We start from the raw sequence: 24,302 nt of genomic DNA on the forward strand, positions 1-24,302 counted from the left end.
AAAATGATATCCTATCATCATTGTCAGTGTACCTGTTAAGACACATAGAGGGATTGTTCAGAAATGTGGGCAGACTCGCTTGTTTTGAATGAGACTGTTTGAAGACGTTTCTAATTTGCTGTTATAGTTGAGTTTGAGGGGAGGAGACAATGTCTTAGGTGCATCTGGATAGAGAGAGGTGACAGTGCTATATAATTGGTATATCCCTCACTTAGGGGCTCACAGTGCAGACATCCAATCCTTAATCTGCCTCTGTGTGGCAGATCAAAAATGTTCTTGTTGGGTATGAAATAGATTTGTTGTGTGCATGCATGCCGTAGTGCTGAGGTGTAGTAGGATGCAAACAAATCCAGGAAAAACGCTGTCACTCAGATTAAATAATGCCAAATTATAAAGACTTCCAACCCAAAGCCACATGTACAATTGAACGGATTGTAGCCACTTCAATCAACAATTGAGATGCAGTTCATGTCATCTAACATTTCCTGCAACATACTCTGTCGGTGGTTCATTTGTAAATTCTGAAATGGGTACAAAAGCATGCACAAATTTACAAAAAAGGTAGACTTAAATCATCAAGCACACAGAAAACTCCACGTCCCAAAGGTCCCATTTTCTTGTCAGAGTGGTGTGTAATGTTAGATGAGCTTCCATTAAACAATGGAAGTCTCTGACTTCACCTTGCAAAGGGCTTGGTACGGGAGCCCCTCATTTTTCAATTGTTACCTGATAGCCTACTTGCTTAGAAATGTAGCCTGTCTGGATATTGATGATCAGTGAGAACAGGATTAATGAGTAAGTAACCAAATGCTCTTCCAAGGATGTAATTCAAAACTGGCAGCGACGGGAGCTGTACTGTCTGTCAGACCTTAACTGCACGTGCTGTAGGAAGACTGTTGTTTAATCAGAAACATGTTTTAATGTTAAAAGTAGGTTAGTGTGGGCTTGTGCACAAGGATACTGGTCAATCTCTCCAGCAAAACTGTCATCTAGCAGGATTATGTTTATTTAACACTTTTTAACCCGCAGAAGTGTTCTCAGATGTTCTTGATTCCTGTTGGTACTTCCTGAAAGACACTTGAAGGCCCTTTTCATCATTTCCATTTGAGTGATCTTACCTGCCGCTGAGTAGCATTATTTACAGTGTACATACTAATAGGGACAAGCAGAGGCTGAGAATGGAGGAATGAAGGCAGTGAGGGGTGGAAGAAGAGAGCCAGTGAATGCTCCGGTTTGTGTGGTGAAGGTGGAAATGGAATGCGAGGGAGTGGGTGGCTGGCTAGTTGTGACCACTAGCGCTGAAGCTTGCAATGAAAATGCTCTACCTGAGTGAACAGTCTGGGGGTGGGGGGTGAGGGATGGGGTGGGATGGTGATCGCCGATGGTAATACTGATTCAATTGGACATACAAGCGAATTGGAATTTGTGGATGTTGGGAAGCCATCAAGGCGGACACTGGAGTAATTGAGTCTGGAGATAACTAAAGCAAGGATATGGGTTTCAGTGGTAGGGGCAGAGGCTGGCAATGATGCAGAGGTGAAAAAATGTGTTCTTGGTGAAGGACAGAATGTGGTTACAGGTATAAACTTTGGATGAGAATCCTTAAGAAGTGAGACAGAATGCGAAGTCTGTCCTCCATATGGAAGTACCAACTTATCTTGAGGTGAATCTTGACTATAGTGTGACTTCCCATATCTGTGAGAATGACAAACAACAATACGTGACTCATTAAACTTTGGGTAAAGATCTATTGTGAAACTGACTTTTGAACTCTAACCTAGAATTCAGATGAAATTCAAAGGTTATGGAGATATTACTACCACTACTTGATTTTTTTCCCCAATGAAGCGAAGAGAAGGAACTTAGTGTTTCTTCAAGTAGGGGATCAACAGGAGTGGAAGCAAATCCATAATAGAATAATTATGCATAGACTCCAGATGGAATGGGTCAAGTGGCCTTTCCTCCCTCCAGGCTTTGCCTCCTGTATTAAAGCTGCATTTAGTTATAGTTTTGTATAGTTTTGCTGGTTGCACTTGTGTGTGGATCTGCTGCAACATTGGGTGTGCACTAAGCTCGTATTCTCATAAAAAAGATGTTTAATAAAAGGTTCTATTTGCAATTCAACCCATCGCAAACTACAATTGTGTATGGCTCCCAACGTGTTTGCTCTGACATGGGTGCAACTATATGCAATTAACAGAGACTTTCTTAATTTTGTTCTGCTCATACCCCTTGTTACCACCCCCCCAAAAAAAAAGTTAGGATTATGATGTGCTGAGAGGTAAATGTGATACGAACCTTCACTTTTCACTTCATGTGATATGTATGGTATTGTGGCTGAATGCAGAAGCCAAAAAAACATTGATTTGTAATGTGTTTTTATTAATAAGGAGGTCCTGTGACTATAAATACACAATTGGCCCAGGGAATCTTCCAGTTTCCAATGAGTAATTAGGGACCAGTATGATGGCCTGCTGCTTGCCTGGGTTTTGCAGGCTGTTGATATCCGGGCAAAGCTCCTGATTGACTTTCTGTTGTAAAGTGCTTCTTTTCCACCGACATCTGGTACAGATGTTGCACGTGTGTCATGTGTTATGCTTGGCACTAAGAAGGGCACTGTGTGAGTTCTGTTTTTGGCAGAGGTTCTCATGGCCGTAAAACCACAGACGTTCAACGCAATTCTGCTGATTTGAGTAGAAGCAAATTGATTTATTCATGAATTGGAGCATGGAGCAGTTAATGGTGTTTTTGTTCAATTGTTTTCTTGTCTCAAATATTCAGTGGTTATGCTGGGTTCCTCTTAGCAGTAAATTGACCTTTCTGTCAAAATGCCCTTCTACCCCCACCCCCCCCCCCCAAAAAAAAACATGCAGCGCTCAGAGTTGTTACTGCCTTCCCCTGTGCTTTGCTGAATAATAACTTATTTTCTGCCAGTCCCCTTGATTGCTGTGCAGCAGGAACTGGCTGCTGCTGAGATTAGATGGGTGATCTGCTCCAATGTTCTGGCTTGTTGTGGTTATCTGAGAGAGATTTGTGGACAATGCTTGACCCATTTGTTATATCAGGCCTCTTGGTGTCTCCCCATAACTGCATGGCTGAGCTCAGAAATTGAGTGAAGTTGGAATTGGATCTGTATTGTGCTGCTCACTTTATGTTTACCTTCTGCTGTTCATCCAAAAACATGTACCTGGAGGAAAAGTAATAGCACGTTGGTAACTGGAATTGGGGGTGCAGATGGTCACCAGCAGTACCTTCATATGTCTGCTGGGAATTATCTGCTGTCATAATAAGAAGTGGCTGCAGAGATAGTGGATGCATTGGTTGTGATCTTCCAAAGTTCCCTAGATTCTAGAACAGTCCCAGTGGATTGGAAGGTAGCAAATGTAACACCGCTATTCAAGAAAGGAGGGAGAGAGAAAACAGGGAACTACAGGCCAGTTAGCCTGACCTCACTCCTCGGGAAAATGCTGGAATCCATTATTAAGGAAGTGGTAACAGGGCACTTAAAACATCATAAAATGATTAGGCAGAGTCACATGGTTTTATGAAAGGGAAATCGTGTTTGATAAATTTATTAGAGTTTTTTGAGGATGTAACCAGCAGGGTAGATAAAGGGGAACCAGTGGATGTAGTATATTTGGGATTTTCAAAAGGCATTCGATAAGGTGCCGCACACAAGGTTTTTACACAAGATAAGGGCTCATGGGGTTGGGGGTAATATATTAGCATGGATAGTGGATTGGTTAATGGACAGAGAACAAAGAGTAGGAGTAAATGGGTCATTTTCAGGTTGGCAGGCTGTAACCTGTGGGGTGCCGCGAGGACCAGTGCTTGGGCCTCAGCTATTTACAATCTATATTATGACTTAGATGAAGGGACCGAGTTTAATGTATCCAAGTTTGCTGATGATACAAATCTAGGTGGGAAAGTAAGCTGTGTGGAGGACACAGAGTCTGCAAAGGAATGTAGACAGGTTAAGTGAGTGGGCAAGAAGGTGGCAGGTGGAGTATAATGTGGGGAAATGTGAAGTTAATCACTATGGTAGGAAGAATAGAAAAACAATATTTTTTAATTGGTGAGAAACTATTAAATGTTGGTGTTCAGAGAGATTTGGGTGTCCTTGTACATGAAGCACAGAAAGTTAACATGCAGGTACAGCAAGCAATTAGGAAGGCAAATGGTATATTAGTCTTTGTTGCAAGGGGTTTGGAGTAAAAGAGTCAGGAAGTCTTGCTACATTTCTATAGGGCTTTGGTGAGACCACACCTGGAGTATAGTGTATAGTTTTGGTCTCCTTACCTAAGGAAGGATATACTTGTCTTGGAGGCGGTGCAGTGAAGGTTCACTAGATTGATTCCTGGAATGAGAGGGTTGTCCTATGAGGAGAAATTGAGTAAAATGGGCCTATGTTCTCTGGAGTTTAGAAGAATGAGAGGTGATCTCATTGAAACATATAAGATTCTGAGAGGGCTTTACAGGGTAGATGCTGAGAGGCTGTTTCCCCTAGCTGGAGAGTCTAGAACCAGGGGGCATATTCGCAAGATAAAGGGACAAACATTTAAGACTGAAATGAGGAGGAATTTCTTCACTCGGAGGGTTGTGAATCTTTGGAATTCTCTACCCCAGTGGTCTGTGGATGCTCAGTCGTTGAGTATATTCAAGACCTGAGATCGATAGATTTTTTGATTCTAAGGGAATCGAGGGATATGGGGATCGGGTGGGAAAGTGGAGTTGAGGTTGAAGATCAGCCATGATCTTATTGAATGGCGGAGCAGGCTCGAGGGGTCGTATGGCCTACTCCTGCTCCTATTTCTTATGTTCTTATAAAGTGGCACATTCTTTTTGTGATCAACAAATAGGTGCAGATAACTATGGTGTTCAAGCATGTATTGAATTTTTATTCATTAATTCTTGGTATGCAGGCGTAGCTGGCATGTGTTGCTCTTGAGAAGGTGGCGGTGGTTGGCTGCCTTCTTGAATCTATGCAGTCCGTGTGATGAAGGTGTTCCCGCAATGCTGTTAGGTAGGGAGTTCTAGGATTTTGACATCTCATCTGAAAGACAGTACTTTCGACAGTGCAGCACTCAGTACCGTACTGAAGCGTCAACCTCGTTTATGTGTTCAAGGCTGTAGAGCGGGGCTTGAACCCATGGCCTCTGACTAAGAGGGGAGTGTGTTACCACTGAGCCAAAATTGACACCAAAATAAGATACAGCAGAATCAAAATCCTGCAGTAAAACACTATTAAAACTTTGCTTCTTTAGGATGGCAATCGTCTTGCTTGCATTCACAATACTGGAGTTTTCATGAATTACTGCACAGTTCTAAAATAATTGAATCTGTGGTAGTGTCAGAAAACAGCCATTGGACCTTTGCAATCTGACCCCATTTCCACGTCTATAGTCAGTAGAAGAAAAATGAGTACTGCATGGTACATGAGGTTTTCATTCTGTCACATGCTATTTTACAGTTTAGTAATGTATAGTATCCATGTGTATATATTTCTGACTGGGTCAAGACTGCATCTGTGAGAAATGGGTTGGATTGAGGCTGTTTGCTGCATTAATCTGGTGCCAGAGGTATTGCTGATGATGACGCTGCCAGGTATACAGCAGTAGGTACATTACTTGAAAGGCAGAGCCTGCAGACTCAGTGTTCAAGTTAATTATGAACCGTCTCAGCTACTAGGATGGTCATCACTTGGCTGAGAAACAACTTTTGCTTCTCAGCCAAGTGATGACCAATTAAAATGAGCTCTAGGCTTGCTGTGGTGGGAGGAATGGCTTAACACTGGAGGATCCAACTGTTCGTATCATGCTGATTCATAGTTCCACCTTTAAAGCCAGCTTTATCAGGCTGCTTTTGTTTATTAGTCAGCTAACTAATGACAGGCTCCTGTTACTTCAGGCGGCGAAAAAACAATCAATCTCGTCTCTCTCACTCATTTTAAAAGTCTTGTGTCTGTTGTGTACTTTATGTAGTCATGCTTTTGCCCTCACACTTTTGCTATAATACTTCATTGATTGGATTTAAATCCAACAGCAATAAATCAGAACTGAAGAGGCTGGGAACATACCAAAGTGAGGAAAGCTGCTGAAAAACTGCCAGTGAGAAACTGTGAAGAATTTATGAAAACAACCAATTGTCACTAATCAGAAGAACCTACCTTTTTTTTAAGAAAAAGTGAATCAATTGAGTCACTCGTAAATTTTTCTTTTTAAAAAAAAGTATTTTGAGAATAGCCTGCAGGAGATTTTCTTAATCATGTATCTTTTGTTGTGAAGGATTCAAAAGCCTGAAAATGTTAAACCCGAGCTGCCCCTCTGCCCATTTCTCTTTGTTTAGTTCAGTGTTGGTCTGGGCTGCAATGACTGTGTAATGAAGGGGTCTCCTCTAATAATTGAGGCGTAAAATGTTTTACTAAAAATATCATGTCCAATCCCAAAATCCCTCAAACTGCCTGTTTGTTATTCAGAGGAACTGTCACATGAAATGATGTCCTAGGGGCATTCCATTGCAGCCTGCGGAGGGGTTTTACACAGTAATTAGCCTGAGAAAGCTGTTGTAACCGAAGAGGTCCCATGGTACAACAGTTCAAACAGAAACCTAAGGGAATTGGAGTGTTTACGGACAAAGGGTGAATGATTGATTTCTTGATGTCCTCAGACAAGCCAGGAATGAGGGCCCTGAGTTTGGGGGGTGGGGGGGGAGCTTTTCTTTAAATATCGGGATCATAAAGTATGGAGACACACTCTCAATAACTAAGCACAGAAAATGGAAGAAGCAGCACTGGAGCAAAATGGAACATTTTAAGGACTGGGTTAGGGTTCCAGCATGCTACTACAGCAGACAGTGTTAATTCTATAAATTACTACCCAGTGCATAAAGAAGGAAGGTACTGCAGGAGGAACATAGGAACAGGAGTAGGCCATTCTGCCCCTTGAACCTGTTCCGCCATTCAGTTAGGTCATGGCTGATCTGCGTCTTTAACTCCATTTACCCGCTTTGGTTCCATAACCCTTAATAACCTTGCTTAACAAAAATAAGCAAGGCCTTGGAAATTCATGGGTTGATCCTGTCCGTTACTGTTAGAATCTTTAGTATGTGCCTAAGTGTTGTATACGATGTCTGCTTAGGATTGTTATCAATGGAATAAACAAATAGAAATAATAGAATGAATTATACATTTTACTGGACATAATCAATTGGAATTCATCCCCCCACCCCAGTGTTTCCCAAACTATTTTGGATCCCGCCGCATAGTAGTGAACGCGAGCGCCTCACGCGCCCCCCCCTCTATAAATGTAAACATTAGATATTTGTTGATAACTTACAAAACATAATAAAGGTCAATAAATCACAAGTATAAAAATAAAACATACTGTTTTCCTAATGGTACTGGCTCCTACCCTACAGGTCTTTACTATAAAGCACCATTTCCCAAACTGCTGAAATGGCAAAGATGTGGCTCCAGAAATGACCAATGGCCTCCCACACACACAGCCCATAGGACATTTGCTGGAGCGATGTCATTGCCATTCCGTGGGACTTCCTAGTCACGTGACAGGGGATTATCAGAATCTAAGGAAGTGTCCCAAACCACTACATGTAAAGGGAGCACAGCAAAAGTGTTCACTTTGGGACATACCTCAACATCGTTTTATCTGAAAATATTTTATTTTTCTGACCTCTTTGCACCCTCCTCTCCCCTTTGGAACCTTTCAGTTTGGGAAACGCTGCCCCACCCCAACAAGGAAATCACACAATATTGTATATAGGATTTAATATATTTCACCAACCCCACAAAGTACAAATGTAAATGTTTTGCAGTATCAGCAGGAGGTAGTTGTGGTACCATTCACCTTGTACTGAGCTGGTCATCCAATAACGTGTTTTTTATGTCATACTTGTGTTTGCTATTTCAATTGGTGCAGAAGGTTGAATAATACTGAGCTGCAGCCTTCCCTTTTGGAAATAGTAATACTAGTTGAAGGCCAATGTGGATTGAGAAACTTTTTTTATGGAGGAGCCAAATATAAGTGAATTTAAATTGCATGCTGCCTGTTTTCAATAAAACACTGGGCCTCAGATTCATATGTTAAATTGTTTCTTTTCAAATGATTTCACTATTTTCCTGAAAGCTTTCCCATGAGTCATGTACAGCTATGTTCAGACCACATCCATAGTGTAATATCTACAAACTGTCAAGAGGGAAGGGAAGGGCAAGGGACCAATGCAAGAAAGAATCTGAAATCAAACTTCTCCAGAATCATTCTGAATAAGAAACTTTGATAATGATAAAGAACATTTCCTCTGCTCACATTTTTTCCTCTTCCCTCCTCTCCTAAAAGTGCTGACTCCCATCTGGAGTGTTATTGCATAATTGCTAGATGCTCTAGTATCTCACTCAAGTGGCAATTCTTCACACGTAAGTGTAGATAATGAGTGTCAGCTATTCGATTACAGGATATCACAGCTGAGCCTGATCCTGCCGTCACATGGTATATCCATTCACACAATTTCAAATAGAAGTCACTCCTGCCTCATGAGTCTCCACCCCCCACTAATTCTGGAACTTAACGCTGCTTATCTGGCTGTTTTAAAGGACCGGTTGTCAAGTCTGTCATAAAACTCTACCTACCCATCCATCCACGGGATCTGTGTTTAATTGGAATTTAGACGGATGAGGATGAAGGTCTCCTTTGGATCCTGAGTGAAAGGTGAAAGGTTTGCTCACAGCCCCGTTCTCAGTAGACTTTGGTCTGCAGTACAAACCTACTCTTCAGTTTTTATGATTCTATGTCATGATGCTGCAAGGCCCAGTAATCAATTACATATATCGGAGTGTCAGAGAAAAAGCAACAAACTGAGCAAAGTGCTGATAAATTCTCAGCCTGGCTAGTCTGAATTTACACCAATGCATTGAAAGGGGTGAAAAGAGGTATTTAGCCTAGTTAGCTAACTCAGCTGGTTGGCTCCATGTTCAGAATCCGCTGTCCTCCACTGCCATTTGAGTCAAGATTTCGGTACAGTTCTTGGTACCACTGGATCCAAGTTTTGTTATGGTGGTCGTGTCTTGCTTTGGCATCAATATATTTTGGTCTGTTGGAGAAATATATCCTTTGGTAGAGGTGGGTACTGTCAGTGTTGTGTGGTGTTGGCACTTGAGGGCTGCTGGGTACCATTAAACAGTAGCAATGTGATATTTATGAGGGAACGATTGAAGCTACAAGAACACGTACCTCTATGGAAGCTTGTGGCAGTTAAAGAGTTAAAAGTGTTGCAGTAACATTCTTCCCTTATCTAAAAGCTGGCACATCCTGGCCTAATCGTTTGTTTACATTGGGAGCTTTCTTGTCCTTATCGTCAGGGATTCTGGAAAGTCTCCAGGGGAGCAAGCTTCAGGTCTTTTTCTGCAGCCGTTAATCCTGGGTTTTGAGAAGGACATTTATTGCTATTTAATGGTATTATATGGGAGATGAAGGATGGATAGGAGTGGTTCCCTGTGGAGTGCACAGTTTGAGGTGAGCGTCATTGGTTTCATGTATTGGGCACAAACCTCCCAATTATCCAAAGCTCTCAAGGTCACCTGATTGTCAAGCATTCCAGTGTGACCTCATGCATTGCATATGTTTGTGTGATTAACAGGAACCAGTCTGAACATTTTCAACAAAATTCAAGTTCCACAGTGCCACTGTAAAGAGAGATTGCATTTAATAATGCTACTGCTTCCACCAATGAAATGTCTGCTGAATCTGGCAAGAATGCATTATTAACATATTTCAACCTTGTAATCACACCCTCTGCTGCAGAAGTAGATTTTTAAAAAATGACAACCAATTTCTTTAAACCCTGTGATAGTGGCCAAACATCCCAGTCCTGTGCTAATCTTTGATCACAATGTCTTAACATTACCAAGAAAGTTAGAAGACAGTTGTGTTCATCAGCCTGATTAGCAATGTTCACTTGCATTTCAGAACATTATTGATGTGCAATGGAATTTGGGGCTGCTAATGTGCTGGATATACATCATGTTGGGCCTCTCTGCTCCTCGACAGGTGCTAGCCATATATGTTTTAGAAGTGCAATGTTACACTTGGGGAAGAAGGAGCAAGAGAGGAGGGAAACTGAGGCAGCTGATACAGCAAGTCCATCAATACCTGTAAAGAGGAAAACAGGTTTATGTTTTGGGTGGGACCTTTCATTATATTTTTTGCATTTGGCATGCATGCCAAATGTCAGCATATGAATGTTGCCTGGTCAGTGTGACTATTAAGGTCACTTTTGGGGAACTGATGATCTGCTCAGTCTGTTGAAAATCCAAATGCCACTGTCTCTTTCTTTTGAGTGCAAAATTTATTAATTGTGAAATATAAAAGTGTTTAAAATTAACAAGAACATAATTTTTAATGTAAAATCAAAATTTTCCAGAAGTACATAGCCCCAGATCTTCTAGAAATGTTCTTCTAAGTTCAACATTTGGATTTATCCCTTCAGGCTTTCATGTGCTTGTGTTTTATTTCTCTCTCCAAAACAAGTATTGGGTTTACCTTTGGCTTTAGTTACAAAACTCATGTAATGACCTGTTTTCATAAGTCATAGTCTTACAAATCAGGACCATTCTTGAGGTTTCAACTTTTTTGGAGCTGTTGGTCAGCTTTTGTTGGCATGTATGATTCGGTTTTTCTTTTTATCTTGGTCATACTTGCAAGTGTAGGTCTCTTTTACTGGTTAATTGCCAGCATTGGTGTAATTCATAAGAGTCCTGCCATCTACAAGGCTTCACACTGTCACCCAGACTGTTGTGGAGGATGGGGTACTTGTACAAACTCACTACAAGTTTATGATCAACACCAGTCAACATGTCTGTCTTAGCCATTAACTTTTCAAAGACATATTTGCATTGAATTCATAGTCTTATGCTGTGGGATTCTGAATGTTCAGGAACTAAATTTAGATCGACAGAAATAACCCACTTTACTTCTGATTCTTGCCCTCAAAGCCCTGAGAGCAAGGAAACTTCTCTGGAGTGAGATGAAATCAAACAAAGTTTACAAAGAAAAAAAAGACATTCAGGCAGAATAAAGTTTCTCAACAAACCGCTTTCTCCCACCAAGCAAAGAATAAGTCTGGGTTACATTTTACAGACGCTGATATTTTCCGGTACCCAAATGGCCATTATTCATGCAAAAGCCTTGACTATGATAATCAGCAGGCTGTTCAACAACTGGGGCATCACAGTTGAGCGTCATCCTGTTCTTGTACAATCTTTACACAGTTTCAGCAAAAGACACAGCATAGCCATCAGGAATAGGAACTCAAGGGTGCTGAGACTAATATTTTGTACATAATGGTTTCCAAAATTAGCACAGCACAGCACAGACTGGGGCTCGGACATGGGACCTTGCTAATCTGAATGGTTCAGCTGAACAATGGATAAACTCCAAGCCATCGTGCATGAGGACAGGTTGCTAAACTAAGCTTGTATTCACTTGAATATAGAAGATTAAGGGGTGATCTAATTGAAGTGTTTAAGATGATTAAAGGATTTGATAGGTTAGATAGAAACGATTTCCTTTGGTGGGAGTGTCCAGAACAAGGAGGCATAACCTTAAAATTAGAGCTAGGCCGTTCAGGGGTGATATCAGAAAGCACTTCTTCACGCAAAGTGGAAATTTGGAACTCTCTCCTCTTAAAAAGCTGTTGAGGCTGGGGGTCAATTGAAAATTTAAAAACTGAGATTGATAGATTTTTGTTAGGCAAGGGTATTAAGGGTTACGGAATCAAGGCGGGTGGATGTGAGTTAAGATACAGATCAGCCATGATCTAATTGAATGGTGGAACAGGCTTGAGGGCTTGACTGGCCTACTCCTTTTCCTTCATTCCTATGCTATCATTATGCACTCTTTAGTCAGTATGATCATACAAACGTGTCTGCAGGTTATACCTTCACCCTCCCCTCCCCTACTCCGTGGAGCAGCCATTTTGAATAGAATTCCTCCTGATTTGACATTAAGTTTTGTTCCAGTGGTGTGAATGGGGAACGATGCCCACAATTGCTAAGGGTTGATTGTACGCATCAGTTTTAAAGTATAAACCACAATAAAAGGGGTGACTGGCTGACTCTAGTTAGTACACAGATATCTGGCAGGTTGTATCATGTAGCAGTTGAGTGGATTAATTCCTGCTGTGGGTTTTATAGTGAGAAAATGGACAATTCTCATATGTACCCAGGCATTTAAGTGCTCTTCTTTTTGCAAACTGAGATGATGATGATGATGATGAAGGAACAATTGCAGCTGTTAACTGTTGGTTGCTATGTGGTCATTGAAGAGGCAAAGTACAATTCATTCTTATCCATAAGAATTATATTTCTGTAATCATTATTATTATAACCTGGTAGAATTAAATCAAGACTCTATGAATGATCAATAGGTGTGTCAGCCACCTGGCATTGGAATTTTCCTGTCCTTTATAGAAACATTCTGATGCTTATTCTTTTTAAATTGAGAAGCCAAGGCAACTGTGTGGGACTGAGGTTGAAAAGAATAAAGTAGAAAATAGGTAAATCAGGAAGTAATGATTATTAAGTGGTTAATTTAGGTTTTAGCAGATTGTAGGAGGGAAGAAAGACAAAGATAAGGAGGGGTCACAGCTTTGACATCCTAAGAATGAAAGAAGAATGGGAGGCGGTGCAATGCCTCTTGATTTCAACACAATGAGGATGTACCAAAGTTCAGAGCATATAACTGAGGAGGAACAAGAGGTGAAAGTTCGTAGATGCACTGAGCATTGCAGTGGTAATAAAGTAGAGAGACACCAAAAAAGTTGTGATATGGCGAATGAGAGATGGATTGCCAATAAGATAACATGCTTTTTTCTATCCTTTCTAGAATTGAAAGTAGTGTTGAAAAGCCCTTCCAGATGTGGAAGTCAAATTCATGCCTTACACAGCCTTGGGCTTTTATGAAGAATTGAGTTGTTGATGATGAGGGAAAAGAACTGTTTGGCACAAAAGAGGAAACAGAAATTCTTGGAGGTGGCTTTAAGCAAAGGAGAAGATGTAGGGCTATGCTTCAGAGGAGATGGAGAACTTACTGTTACCTCTGTCTCCCTGCATTTCAGCTCCAATCACTCAGCGCTAATGAGGATTACAGGCCATTGCTTCATTACAACAGCTCTCCTTGCACGTGTCCTCTCCCTCTCAAGGTATCACAGGCCATTCATCAGTTCCTGGCACTCCTACCCAGTGCATCAGCCATATAATATCCTTCCCAAGTTAACATAAAAGTTAAATGTGACTCCAGCTAATTGGAGCACATACCCTCGAGGTTCTGTTTCCACTTGCTTATCGCTTTACCAACAATTAGCTCAAACTCCAATTTGTCAATAACACTTCTATTTTCATCTAGGTAGGGGGAGAACTTGAATGGGGGAAGGGGGAATTTTGGAATTTTTGTATATGGGCACTATTGATGCTTTTTGTATGAATGCGGGGGCCCTTCCTTTTGTGTGTATGGGGAGGGGCGGGGGATGCGGGAGGAGACTAACAATCATGCAGCCCCCTTACTGGTTTTATCACTTTATATATCCAGCCACCAGCTCGAAGGTTGGACATCCCTGCTTTTATAATTACATAAAATTATTTTGATGAATATATTTTTATTCTATAATAAAAGATGACAAACCACAATAAGAAACAATCCAATAATGACGTAAGTTGACATCCAGCCATGAGAAGTTGAAGAGTATTGTCTACTGTGGAGATATTATTCAAGATTCTTCAGGAATAGGTAAATTGAACCCTAATATGTTCGGAATTGCCACAAACTCTACAACCAGGGAACATGGGCTCAAACTTGGAAGGTGCACCAATGGGAAGGTGCACAGGTGGTTTAGATTTAACTATTTCACACAGAGGATGGTGAATGTGTGGAACTGACTGTGCGGGGAGACTGGAGCAGAAAATTAAATAGGTATTTGACTGGGTGATTGTGGGGAATTTGCTTTTGGGACTAGCCAAGTGTCTTTTCCAGTCTTGTAATTTTGTATGATCCAATGTAAAGCATCAACATTGTAAAACCCAAGTAGACAATCCCTTTAGGAGACCTGGTACGGTTGTATCTCACAACTTCACTATGTAGGCACCTGCCATTTAATGGAAGGGCCTCTGAGTTTCTCTGAAATCTGGCCATAATTACCTTGAATTATTCTCTTCAGATGCGGGAAGGAGGATTGAAGGTTCTGTAGCAGCAAAAGTACGTCATCTTGTATTCTTTACTCTTTAATTCTAACACTCTGCTGAGGATGGGAGGTTCCATCCGTATGGCAAGTGGCAGGAGTTCCGAGGCTGCTACGAATAGTAATGGGAACAGTGGAGATTCTTAGTTTATGCGGCCAGCCAACTGAAACAGTTTTACATCCAGTTACATTTGTACCAACCCCAAGGTAGCCATGAATAATTTGTAGAATTATACCATATACCCACAAAAGCAGGACGACATAACTGGATGTTGCCTTTTGCCTTTTCTGTGTCAGCTAGCTCTATGGGGTGCTCCAATTGATCAGGTATGGATTGGTCTAGCTTAGGAGCCTTAAGACTTGTAAGAAAAAGTGGTCAAAATCTGTGACTGCCTCCTGGGATTCTGATCAGTACAAAAGATTGTAGAATTCATGAAATTCCTGGCTACTTTTAATGGAGTCTGTTTACGGCTGTCTATTCTTGATTGCTTGGATTGTTACAGCTGTTTCCGCATGTTCCAGCTGTCTAGCCAGGAATCTTCCTACTTTATCTCTTTGCTAGTCTGAAACAGCATGAATTTTGTTTGTTCTGTCAGCGAGTTAAGATTATGTTTAGCCTTTATTAGCTCTCTACATGGTTCTTCCAAATGGGAAATTTTGTGTTGCATGTCCAGCTGATGGACCTGACTGCAGAATGGACAAGGTCTCTGCTTTCTCTTTATAATATGCTCCACATTACTTTAGAGCTTCCCACAAGGACGTGTCCGAGGCCATCAAGCCACCATTTTCCTGTATGTAGTTATCAATTACTGTCTCTAGCCTTTGCATAACGACGGAGTCCGCCAGCAATTTATTGTTCATTCTCCACTCTGGAGACTTGTCTTCAAATGAAGGACCAAATGTGAGGGAGGTTGGAGCATCAACTGTTGACTATCTATCTCCTGCGATATCCATGTGCTGTTGATTCTAAAATGCAGATTGTGGTATGGGAAATAATGGATGTAAAGGTGAGGTAGTATAGCCTCCATACATCTGTTAAGTCTAGGTCATTGTCAGATTTTTTTTTGCATTGGGTACCCTTCAGTCACAAAGGAATTCTTTTTCACGCCACAGTATATTTTAAAGTCCAATTTTTAATTCACCTTCACTTTGCCTTTTGAAAAACAATGTAATACTTAGACACTGGAAAAAAGTCTACTTTTGTCACAAAGGAAAAGTTTGGTAAAAAGACATCTTATCAGGTGTCCTCCTGTCGATCAATGATTCATTTAAAAAAAAGTATGTGTCCCTCTTTTCTAATTAGATGCCACTCTTATCAGATTAATCATTGAGAGCATCACCACTGCATCTTGCAAGGTCCCCACAGGGTTTATCTAGGGGTGTCCTTACTCAATAGTCCCAGCTCTTGGGGACTAGATGATGCAATGGATTAAAACAACAGGGCTTTGTCTTTGGGACCCAGATTTGAATCCAGCCCAGACTGGTGGAATCAAAGTTCTAATGAAGGCCCTCAGAGGTTTTGTTGGGTAATCAATCTATTGCAAATTACTGAACAGACGCTGAGATTCAGCAGCATTATGACTCAATTTATTACTAACACCATGGGGTAAATTTTAATGTCGAGCCAGGTTGACAGGCTGGCCCACAAGCAGTGCAATGAAGGCACCTGCTGATCTGGGCCTTCTCGCCTCTCTTATGTGGCGAGAATCAGAAGGACCGGGAATCCCAGCCTCAAGGAGTTAAGAAATAAAAATGCTGTTAAAATGGAGGTCCGCAGCCTCCTTATAGGATTTTACTGACCAACCCACCTCCTGAGAGCGGGTTGGTCGCCCGCTCCTCGTCCGCCTCCATTAAAACCGGAAGAGGGCGGGTTGGAGGCTAGTTGGAGTCGGGATTTACTTTAACAATTTTTACCTTCCCACCTGCCCCCAACTCACCCGTTTTTGTGGCTAATATTTACCCCCATGTGTGGGTTATAGGTCAGAATTATAACACACTGCACAAGCTGAGGTTCTCTTAAACATTGCCTGGTTCTATCAACTGGTGTGTCAGTCTCAGCTGTAGTTCTATCATGATGTGGAGATGCCGGTGATGGACTGGGGTGGACAAATGTACGGAGTCGTACAACACCAGGTTATAGTCCAACAGCTTTATTTGAAATCACAAGCTTTCGGAGCTTTGCTCCTTCGTCAGGTGAGTGAAGGGTTCCATAAAGGCACCGCATATATAGTCAGAGAACAATGCCTGGTGATTACAGGTAATCTTTCCAACTGCCCGTTATCACACCTCAGCAGAGAGATAATCACAGCAATCAAAGGAGTGGATGGTGTTCAGACAGGTTAGTCAGGGAACCATTACATCCAAGAATACTAATACACAAGGGGTCAGATCACAAAGACAGAGAGAGAGAGAGAGAAACCCGAAAGGCAGAGAGAGAGAGAAACCCGAAAGGCAGAGAGAGAGAGAGAATATGACCAGTTGTATTAAAAACACACAACTTTTTTTCGCTGGTGGGGTTACATGTAGCGTGACATGAACCCAAGATCCCGGCTGAGGCCGTCCTCATGGGTGCGGAACTTGGCTATCAATTTCTGCTCGACGATTTTGCGTTGTCGTGCGGAACTTGGTTATCAACGCAAGATCGTTGAGCAGAAATTGATAGCCAAGTTCCGCACCCATGAGGACGGCCTCAACCAGGATCTTGGGTTCATGTCACACTACATGTAACCCCACCAGCGAAAAAAAGTTATCTGTTTTTAATACAACTGGTCATTCTCTCTCTCTCTCTCTGCCTTTCGGGTTTCTCTCTCTCTGTCTTTGTGATCTGACCCCTTGTGTATTCAGGATGTAATGTGTCCCTGACTAACCTGTCTGAACACCATCCACTCCTTTGATTGCTGTGATTATCTCTCTGCCGAGGTGTGATAACGGGCAGTTGGAAAAATTATCTGTAATCATCAGGCATTGTTCTCTGACTATATATGCGGTGCCTTTATGGAACCCTTCACTCACCTGACGAAGGAGCAAAGCTCCGAAAGCTTGTGATTTCAAATAAAGCTGTTGGACTATAACCTGGTGTTGTACGACTCTGTACAATAGTTCTATCATGGTTTGCTTTACATTATTTTTACAAATGTAAAAATTCTAATATTAAAATGAGACAATCATACTGTATAAACACAGGTGGGATGCAGACTGACATGAACAATATAAACACATGTTGGCATCCAGTCTGACATGATTAACATTAGCGCCACAAATGTTCCAATAACTTCTAGCTATACCATTGTATCAACCCTACCAAATAACTCATAGTGACATTCTCATTCAGTCAGAAACTCAGATTCCTTAGTTATCTGAAAACGATACAACTATTTTAATTTGGCATATTGCCTCAGACCCTGCCATTGTTTCCCTGACTTGGTGGTAAACCTGCTGAGTAATGGGCTGCTTTACCGGTTCTGGGCCTTTCCTGGTTTCTTGTCGGCTTGAATCAGTTGGTAGCAGTCTCACCACTGAGAAGGTTGTGGATTCAAACTGCACACCAGGATACCCCCTCACCAACAGAGCACAGAACCTAGACTGACGCTTCAGTGTAGCATCAAAAGGAGGGCTGCTTTGTTTGAGGTGCTGTCTTTCAGATGAGACTTTAAACCAAGACCCCATATGCATAAAAGATAAAGATCCAGTACATATTCAAAGGAGAGCAAGGAGTTCTCCTGTTCTGGCCAAAATTCCTTTCTCAACCAACACCACCAAAAAATAGATTAACTGATCATTCATTTCATTTGCTGTTTGTGGGACCTTGCTATATGCAAATTGCCTCGCATATTTGCTTAGATAACAAGTGTGACTACACTTCAAAAGTAATTAACTGACTCCAAAGCGCTTGGAGACAGCCTGAGATGTGCAGGCACTATATAAATGCAGGTTTATTCCTCCCTCCCGCCTTCCCTCCTGGTGTTGCATTATCTTTAGAGTGTTCTATCTGACTTGCTGCAAAGGTTCTTTTTGCTTTATGCCCTGTCTGATGATGACCAAGTAGCCCCTGTTGGCTCTGCACCTCATCTTAGGACTTGCCTTTCTTGCTCTTTAAGCTTTTAACTTAGGGTTACAAACTACTATAAATAACTCCAGTCTGAATGAGAGAAATAGATTTGGGGCTGAATCACCCACTTTCTGAGCAGTTTAACAAAAGTCATTATTACTTTGTTGGGGGGAAATGTCATTAAACCACCTGCTAACCCAAACACCTTGCAGTTGGTAATCAAAACCATCCAACCCTACTGTTTAACAATGCATTTGTTTAAAGAAATGCATTTTTAATGAGAAAAAAAATTGAAGACAGAGTTAAAATTCTGCCTCTACCCTGGTTTGAACTTGGATGTAGTGTAAGGCTCTGTCGGATATTACCAGTGGCCGGAATTGGTTTTGAAGTGTTTGTATTTACTAGAATCGTCCTTTGTGCCTCTATCTATAATAGTTTCTTAAGGAAGTAAAAAGAGCAAAAGAGGCTTGAGGCAAAACTGAATTGCAAGCAGATGCTGAACTAAAACAGTTTCCAAACTGTGTATTGGGGTGAGACTAAAAAATGAGTGAATGGCTCCAAGTTGCTCTTTCCCATGATCTCCTTTTCAGAATTGTTCAGGTTAACTTGGAGCTATAAGTAAAGAGTAGTACTTATGGAGGGAAATGAACTTCACTGCTTATGCTCATGTAAGCTTTCTGTGGAAAAGAAAACCCTTGGACTATACTCACACTCATGCATGGTTCCTTTGCACGCATTCAGGAAATCTATGTGCTGTAGAAAATAACACAGAAACTGTATGCAGGAGCTGAGCTGTACATAGACCAGGCTTGCTATGTGCTTTGTGTATAATCTGGTTTATTCAATAAACAGGTTCAAAATGTGGTGTCAGAATTAAACTAAGCCGGTACAAGACCAGGTGTGATGCCTTCAGCATTGATTATTGATGTCTTTCCCAACCATACTCTCAGTTAAAAAGCCATGTTCTTAAAATCTATGATCTTTAAATTTTAAATCGAATGCATTGCTTTTGTAGCTATGCAGAACGCAGGTTTAAAGGAAAGGCTGCTGTGTGTGGGTTTGGCATGCTTTCAATCTTCTGTTCAGCAAAAGGCGGGGGTGGGGAACAAAATGAAAACCAGACCAGCATGAAAGCAGAGTCAAAACTGCTAAAAACCTATTGGAATCTAGTGAAAGCAGAGAGATGGGTCTATGGTATAACAGGGTCCAGCATTGGGTATACAGGTGACAGACCTGTCATTGTGCAGGGAGTGTGCTATAAAGCACAAAACATGGAATAATGTACACAGTGCAGTGCATAATAATACTTACAAGGCATAATATTATGTTTAAAGGGCTTACAGACTCCAAAACAGGAATACTGTTTAACATTTTACATCTTTTAGCAATGGTTGCTTTACCTGATAGTGGAGCCAGGTAATGTAGTTACATGTCTGGCTGGGTTACTGGATAAGGGGAGCAAAAAAAGGTTCCAATAGCTGAGCTGGAGTTGCTGTGAGGAGCATTTACCTACACATACTGAACTGGTAGTACTGTCTTGGTCTTTTGGTCTTTTCCCTCCTCTGCTTCAAAGTCACTGTCTCCTATCCTCACTCTATCTCACCTTTTGCATACATTCACCTGCCAATAGCCTTGGCCATCCCTCGATCCAATCATCTCTTGTGGCCTCTTTGCACCTGAAGTCTTGATCATCAATAAGGCCAATTCTTCATCACTTAACCAGTCACATTCTCCTACCCTTCTCCAATCCGACAGTTCTCACCATCCAACCACAGGGGAGGGGGGGAACTCTTCGTCCAACTCTGTCACAAACTTGCATTCAGATTCCAAATTCCCTCCAATTTCACCCTACATCTGTTATAACACCTCTGGTACTGTCACCCTGATTAATTGCCCTCTTGTTTCAGTGTCATTGTTCCCATTAAACCAATCATAGTCTTTTACCCACCTCTGCTCCTCAAATCAAGGGGACAAACTTGACTACACCTTGTATACAACTGGCTTAATCATCAGTCACCAGATCTAGATTGATTGTGTTAAACTTTGCCATGCCTCATGCTTCTAAGCCATACATCTGTCTGCTATTCCTGGAGGACAAGGGCAATCCTAGGCTCTTTTTTTCCATAGCTAACTGCTTTCTTAAACCTTTCGCCCATACTTCCTTCACTTTACCTCAAACACTAATGAGAAGAGCTCATTGATTTCTTGTCTCTAAGATTAAGACCATAGGTGCAGCTGTATTTGCTGCTTCATCTTGCCCCCTGCCCCAACATTCCCCCATCTCTAATTCACTCTATCCCTGAACTTCCTCCTCTTCTATCTTCCCCTTCTCTCTCCAAGCTTATCTTGTCAATGAGACCCGATTCTTGCACCCTCGATTTTCCCACCACACAAATGCTGATGATTCAACTCCATTTCCTGGTACCCATATTAACTGACATGGTCAATGGTTTTCTTTCCTCTCCCTTTCACTATTCTCCTGGCTCAAGGTCCCTTTGCTTTCTGTAAACTTCTGTAAATTGTTCTGTATTTAAATTATCACTGTTTGACTCCACTAACCTTTTTATAAAATGGACAAAATAAATGTATAAAAATTGCAAATCGCAGTCCTACACTAGGATGCAAATGAGTGCTTGCAGAAACCAGGTTATTGGTTCTACCTGTTGTGAATATTTAAATTATAAACTGTATAATAAGATAGGATTTTATTCAGAGTAAGGAGTTAATATAATCGGGAATTCCTGCATTTACTCAGTGACTGTTGCTAGAAAATGCACAAGTGAAAGTTGGGTGAGGGCAGAATTGGGCACAGGTATGATATCCCCTGCAGTTGGATAGCCTGCCAGTACATCCAAGCTCATGCATGGGAAATAGCCACTTTGGGCGAGGTACAGAGAATTGCTGGCATCAAGTAACTGTAACACAGCAAGAAGTCGAGCCTTCAGGAAAGAAGAAAATTGGTGGGGGATAAAGAAATATTTGGAGCATTAACAGAGTGTGTGCTTTAGCTGATGTTATTGTAATCACTAACATTTACAGTGTCCTTGTTCTACTTGCATACAATAATGGCAGCTACTGAATCTGTGTGCAGAAAGACTCCTTAAACAGTGGGGCTGAAGTCACTCCGACACATTGTCTACATTTAAAATAATTTAAGAGCAATTGGATGTTCTGCCATATTTTATAGATATGGTTGTGCATGAGCTGTTTGGATATTTGGGTCCCTGGTTTCTGACTGTGGTTTTAACCAGTCGATACAGAGTGTTAAAATGGGGTTGGAAAGAGGAGAAAGGGGTATTTAGAAAGTAATTTAATTTTCATCAGTGAACAATTTTGGCTGTGTTGGTGTTAAATAATAAATGAAATGGACTGGACCAGAAGATGTTGAGGCAGCCCAAGTCTCTAGTTTTTGTACCATGCAACAGCAATTGTATCTTTGTACTGCTGTCAGTCGCACCTATAACTCAGCACTGTTAATGTATAGAGTAGCATTAACTAGAGATACTGTTTGTGTAACCTGGATAGAGAATGACTGCTACATTGGTGTACATTAGTCTTTGAATTACAGTTAAATACAATTCTGCTTGAAGTGGTTAGCGGGATGTGGCTGCTGGCAGTCGATTTCCGCTTGTCCCTCTTGTATTCTTTTTCCACGGCTTTTTCTTTACACCACAAACCAGGAGTCCTGTGAAACTGCAGTGATTTTGAACATTGAAATGTTGTTACACAGAGGCCCCAGTGTTCCTTTTGAGGGCTGGAACACAGCCAGCTTTCAACCCCTCTGGCACTCTCAACGTTCAACACTCACAAGCTGTTCTTAACTTCAGAGTACCTGAGCAGGTGACTGGCATTTCTTAAGCATTTCCTCTTTACATCTTATTAACCCCTCAAGTTCTGTATTAGGATAAAATTAATCTGATACTGAGCATCCCAAAGTGAAATGTTTGTGTTTTTATTTTGTGTACAGTTTCGCATTCTGACCATACTAACCAGGGAACGATTGTAGGGTTCAGTTCGCGCTGCTCGTTTCCAGAGTGCGTTGTGCGGTTTTAGTTTGCTTTACCTCCGTGTTGATCCATTGTTCGAGATTTGCCGTTGAGCTTCTTGCCTGTATGCACATTTGTAACTATAACTGAATGCCCTTTGTATGCTTCTGTGTCCATTTATTTTTAATGCTAGTTGGATGGGTCGCCTACCCTGTGAGTGCTTAAATTCCACCATTGGATGCAACACCCATAAAGACTGACTTTATCAGCATACAAACATATACGAGCAATCGACAGTAACGGACAGGAAATGACCCACTGGTCCATCCAGCCTGTCCCGCATAACTGTAGTGCCTTGTGCATCGCAATATATACACTCCTCATCTCACCCGAAAGCCATGTCATCTGCTGGGAGAGGAGAAAAACCAGATACAGCCCAGGCCAATTAGGGGGAAAAAATCTGGAAAATTCCTCTCTGACCACTTAAGGTGATCGAAACTAGTCCAGGAGACTACTCTGATTAATATTATCTAGTACCGACTTTTTATATGAGGTGATCTCCGTCCAATCCAGGAACAGGCCCAGCTTTCGCTTGAAGGAATTCAAGCATGACGGGTTTTTTAAACTGCTGCTAAAGTGCTGTGAACAGAGACATTTTATTACTGTTGCTTGAGGACCGAATGTAATTTTTCTGCACATATATTAAAAAAAAAGTGTATTCTTCCAACTCCAGGCACTAACCCTTGCAATGAAGGCTTGCATTGCTGGTAGTGTGCTCTTCGCTGCTTTAAGTGAAGTCTGCTCCTAGTAACTCACTCACTTAATGCTGCCCTGACTGAAATTTTGTGGCATTTGGAGGAACATTCTAAACTATTTATACATCAATGAATTCTGACTCAAATTTTAAATGCGGAAAACTTTCTTATAAATAATCACTAAAACTCTCAGTCAAGAGCTGAAGGGACGGGATCCGGTACTGGCCTGCAAGACAACATGGGTATGCTCCAGGCGCAGTGCTAGTGCAACTTCATAAATCGCGGATAACTGTGGCAAAAGCATAGAATTTTACAGCACCGAAGTAGGCCATTCAGACCATCGTGCCTGTGCTGGCTGTCTGAAAACACTAGTCCCGTTGCTCCTGCCCTTTACCCATATTCTTTTAATTTTTTTTATTTTTTCAATAATTATCCACTACCCTTTTAAAAGCAGAGATTTTATCGGCTGTTTCCTCAGGTGATTAAAAAATCTGTATGGGATTTCTCCCTTGATGTCTAAGTGCATTTATCCAGTGAGGAGTTGAGCCAAACAGACCAGGAAGGTTGCAGGTTCAATCCCTGGTCAGTGCTGAGTTAACTGGTCTCAGCTATGGCGGTGGTATTGGTCACAATAGATAAAAATCAGACATGGTTCTCTCCCTCACTATCCAATGACCCTTGCTAGAAAGTGCATGTGTGTGGACATCAGCTAACGACAGGATTGTGCTCAACTGTGGTACCATTTTTAATTTGAATAGCTAGCACTCACTCAGTTTGGTGATAGACTGGAGGGGGCTCAGCACCCTTGAAACTGTACCCCAGCAAGGAACGTCACCTTTTGGAGAAGAAGGGTAATAAAATTAGCAAGACAAAAAAAAGCATAATTTTTTAAAAACTGAGTAGCTGGGTCTATGAAGTCTATTGCAGGCAGTGCTTCATAGTGTAAATTAAATGTAAATTTACATGGTTAAGATTTAATTTTGTCAAAGTTAAAATTGTTGATGAGAAATGTCAAAGAATATTCTCGTAGTCGGATCTGCACAGTAGCAGATCCATCATAAAGCAAAAGTGATGCTACGCAGAATAACCGAGTTTCAGCTGCAAGCTTCCTCTTAGCCCGGTATCACAGTGTGTGAACTACCAGCCTGGAATCCTCCCAGGTAGAATAGGCCACAGTTCCTGTGGGAAGCCCCCAGCCTGGAGGCCCCCTGGGCTCTGCAGTTTTCTCAACCGTGCACAAATTTGGCCATTGACACTCTCTGCCTGGATCAC

General features: G+C 41.5%; 1 protein-coding gene across 6 annotated transcripts in view; it reads left to right on the top strand.

Moving 5' to 3' along the window:
- The window catches only part of LOC137340498 (myosin phosphatase Rho-interacting protein-like), a 131,280-nt gene that overhangs the window by 23,669 nt on the left and 83,309 nt on the right, over nt 1-24,302 (top strand). The gene's annotated exons all lie outside the window — the stretch shown is intronic.

This window comes from Heptranchias perlo, chromosome 22, assembly GCF_035084215.1.
Source record: "Heptranchias perlo isolate sHepPer1 chromosome 22, sHepPer1.hap1, whole genome shotgun sequence".
Classification (NCBI taxonomy): Eukaryota; Metazoa; Chordata; class Chondrichthyes; order Hexanchiformes; family Hexanchidae; genus Heptranchias; species Heptranchias perlo.